This window comes from Bactrocera latifrons, unplaced genomic scaffold, assembly GCF_001853355.1.
Source record: "Bactrocera latifrons isolate USDA-ARS-PBARC rearing strain unplaced genomic scaffold, ASM185335v1 scaffold_0, whole genome shotgun sequence".
Classification (NCBI taxonomy): Eukaryota; Metazoa; Arthropoda; class Insecta; order Diptera; family Tephritidae; genus Bactrocera; species Bactrocera latifrons.
The window spans coordinates 4124497-4128838 of NW_017534406.1; the positions used below are offsets into that span (position 1 = coordinate 4124497).

Consider the following 4342-nt stretch of genomic DNA (forward strand, 5'->3'; position numbering starts at 1 on the left):
TATTTGGTCGTATTAAGACGTTTGCATGAGAGTATTTATCGCGAACGACCGAAAATGTCGAAAAGCAATTCATGGATTTTAAGGGATTATAATGCACCATCGTACCGAGTCACTATTGTGACCGAACTTATAGCAAAAACGCAGTGAATATCATCGATCAAGTCATAATTCGGATAGAATGATATAGTAATTCAGTTCTTTTGGTACGAGTCTAACATTGAAACGATTCATTATCAAAACATTAACCAAAGTCCACTGCTAACTCTGTGCTATCCATACTCCTACCATATCCAGCACTTCAACCTTTTTGATGTTGTCGTTATTAACAAAGGTGGTTGGATGACTCGCTTTAGGCATATTTTTTTATTACTTCGCGACCTGCATTGAATACTGTCACTCACATTGTGACAAAGTAGACTTCAAAAAATACTGCTGCAGCATTTTTACCGATTCTATTAAACAGTGATGGTATGGGAAGCACAAAATTTCAAACAAACTCATAGTTACATTTTTATCATAATAAAATCATCATTTTATCATAATAAATCAGGCCTATGGACTATTGTGCTGTTGTGAGTCCAGTTTAAGTTAGAGTATATAATTTATATATAATTTATTATATTTATGAAGTATTATAAACATGAGTTAGTATACTTATGCATTAAGTTTAGCGCCTAAAAGAGTCAAGATTTCCAATTAAACTCACATAACTATTTTACAAAATTTTTATTTGACAAAATATTTCAGCTTCTTAGACAAGGGCGGATTTCTTTTAAAGCGTAAAAAAGTGTAAAGCTCATTGAGAACAAAAGATAACATAAACTTGAGGAAAATAAAGATAATTTAGCGGCGATCAGAGGTGACGAAGATTAAGTAATTGAATTTTTAAAGGTTAAACATGATTTATGTCGGTTTCCGGACATACATCTTTTTCACATAACCTTAAAATTGATATGAAAAACTCAGCAAAAAATAAAAGTAAAGTTTTTGGAATCTTTTTAGTCTTGTACAATATTTTTTTAGATGAAATTTGTTCTAGACTAATGCTCATATGCCTAGCATTTTATTTTTTTAAATTTAAAATATCAAAAAGAAAGTGTTATTTCTATCCAAAATCGATATAACTCCTCTTTTTCAATTAAAAATTCTCACCAATATCAGATTTTTATTTTTGAAATCGGTAGAGTGAAAAATAATAAAAAAAATATAAAGATATTCGGCTGAAAATATTAGATATTTAATCTGTAGGAAAAAATGTTGCTTAAACATGTTGCTCGTAAATTTGTTTTTGTTTATTCATCGTAACTTGCAAATAAGTGCATTTCTCCTAATTTTAAATTCCTGGAAGCTAAGAAAACACGTAGCAAATGTTCATTGCGGGAGAAACAAGATCGTAGCAGGCATTTGTGCACCGACATGTAAATAGCAAATAATCGAAAGTACTTGAAAGTAAATAAAGTCAAAAGTAGGTCAATTGGTTTTAAAGTACCAATGTCTATGTGTATGTGTATGTGTGTGTGAGTCAAAAATAACTTATGCATTTAAACTGCAAACACATTAACGGCGTTATGCGTCAGTTGGTTTGAAGAGAGAAAGAGTCTGTATGAGTGAATTTATGCAGCAAATAAAATGCAATTTCACGCATATTAACTACACTCAAGGAGACTTAAGCGCAATTATTTCGATCTAATAATTTTCATTTAAGTTTTCATTCATTTGCTGGTGAAGAAACTCAATAAGAGAAATCAGAGAATGAATATGTATTGCATTCAAAGGTATTTGTACTGGTGGTAATTTGTTATAAAATATTGGTGAGAAAAGTTTCAATTTTAATTTTCGTTGAACTCAAAATTTGCATTTCTAAAGAATGTGTTGCGCACTCCTCGCAACACTATCACCCATATTGAGATCCAGCCTACATTTTTGGACAGTGAAGAATTTATTGCAGCTGTAGCTAAGAATGCACACAAAGACCGTGGAGTGTCGATTTGGCGACGTTTTTAGCATCCCGGACTGACGTATGGAAGGTCGAGATCTTAAATTTAAAGGGTACAAAATACAGCTTGTACAAGAACTAAAGCCACTTAACCTTCCTTGAAAATTTTCAAGAAGATCCGACGTTTTCGAGCCAAATTTTGTTCAGCGATGAGGCTTATTTCTGGCTCAATGGGTATATAAACTAGCGAAATTCCCACATTTGGCGCAAAGAGCAGCCTGAAGAGATTCAAGTGTTGTCATTTCATCAGTTTCAAATTTTCAGATAATTTCACGTTTTTGGCCGGTGGATTAGGCAGCAAGATCGTGAGATATCACACCGTTAAGACTGTTTCCCGCATCGATTCAGGCCTTGGGGGAAAACATCACTAGCGCCATTCGCCAGTCACCAATACCGAAAGGCTCGAATGAATCATTGGACAGGGGACTCAACGGATGAACTTTCTGCGACTTAGCCACGGCCAACATTTGAAAGAGATAATCTTCAAAAACAAAAGATGCCAAACGATTTTCTTTCGAATGATAATAAACATTCCTAAATAAATTTGAAATTTCTATGTTTTTTCTTTAAAAAATTAGGGAACTTCGAAACGGATAACCCTTTATATTTATATAAATTATGTTATCACAAATATTATATTGATTCAAAGCACTTTGCTGCCTTATGCTAGGGGTATGCTAACCAACTTTAAAAGCAATCTTTTCATTTGCTACTACTTTGAATATTGAATGTACCATCCCAGGGTCATATGTTATATTTCCATTTCTATTGACTTTTCTTTTCTTCAACCCAAAACAGCAACATCAACTGCAAGTTGTTATTGTTTACGTAGAAAGTAAATTAATTAAAATCCAATGCCGACTGAATTTCAAGCATTCCACAAAAAAGTCCAAGCCGCACTGCAAAGGTGACCCTTATAAATGCAAGTGGGTGTTTAAGTGTCGCTTTATGTGGCACAAATACAATTATTCATGCAACTTGCAAATGTATAAAACTAATGAAGGGGTGAAGGAGAAATCCACAGCTTGCAAAGCGATTTTGTGATTAATGAAAACGGCTGCATTTCAAAGAAATATCCGAAGGACAAAAGTGTTTACTATTGCCTTTGGAAAAAAGTTGTAAAGTGTATTAAATTACAGCCGCAACGCTGGTGCATAATAAAATGAATTCTAGTATGTTAGTATCAAAATGATTGTACGGGGATCGGTATTGAAATGAAAGCAAATAGTTTTGAATAGTATTACAGGATTGTCCCAACGATGCGTGTTCACCAAATTATTAGCATGAAGTGTTAACTTAATTTTCTTTCAGGAAGGAAGATAATTTACATTTTCTGAATATGGAAAGATAGAAGATCGACTTTATATATGTTTTTGATCACTATACTTCATATGGCTGAAAGTGTGAGTTCTAAAGTCTTGATATTACAAAGATATTGCTAAATTCCCCACAATTAGAGAAAGCAAACCTGGCTGAGACCAACGAGTTCACCTATGCGACTCGATAGGTGCTGAGAGTTGACCACGTTTACATAGGCTTCAACCATTCGGTAGTAAAATATAAGAAAACAGCGTAATTCCGAATCCTGTTTACCGATAGTTAGGATGAGGTTCCTTTTGAAATACTATCGAGTTATAGTTCCGGAGATACAGCCTTGAGAATATGTGCGCTTGATGCTAGCTGGGCTAAGTGCGCCGGCTTTAAACAAATTTTTCTCGAAACTGTGTTTTTCAAGTCGGTTGGCAAGATTTCTCGAAAACTACTTAACTACTTGGACAAAGGATTACAACTATTTGAAAAAAAAAAAAAATCGTGAAATTTTCATCGAAATTTTAATTTTTTTTAAATATCTGCCAAAAATCCAATTTTAAATTTTTTCCCCTTATTAAAGTTTTAACTGAAACATGTATTTTTTCACTTTAGATGATCCTTTAAGGAGTTATCCTGCCAACGCGGGCGCATCTTCTTTCCGAGGGGTCACCGGAAATTGCGTCGCAATGGCAATCCAAATTCGATCCAAAAATTTCAGAATTTATTTGTTAATAGTGTATGTTTGTAACAATCAAATATTCTAAGGCTGCTTTTTAACCGACCTTTCAAACTCTATTAAATCATGCGGGCTCTCAAACTGTATTTGAAATTCTACTCGTCACACATACTTAACTGGGAAGCGAAGAGTAGAATCCACAGCAACAGCTTAAAAGTATGTAGCACTATTTATTTCTACACACATTATTCCTGTAAGGCATAGAAGCCAAAAATGTTTTGAAGCTTCACATTCCATTACTTTAAATACCAACAACAACAACCCAAAAAAAAATGTTAAACAAATTAAAAAAAAAAAGA

The 4342-nt window shown here is 33.5% G+C and overlaps 1 protein-coding gene and 1 long non-coding RNA gene across 2 annotated transcripts in view; one reads left to right on the forward strand and one right to left on the reverse strand.

Moving 5' to 3' along the window:
* Nucleotides 1-4342, reverse strand: part of LOC108969021 — a 214245-nt gene that overhangs the window by 142045 nt on the left and 67858 nt on the right. The gene's annotated exons all lie outside the window — the stretch shown is intronic.
* LOC108968349 overlaps nucleotides 1-4342 on the forward strand; it is a 181194-nt gene that overhangs the window by 15080 nt on the left and 161772 nt on the right. The window lies entirely within an intron of this gene.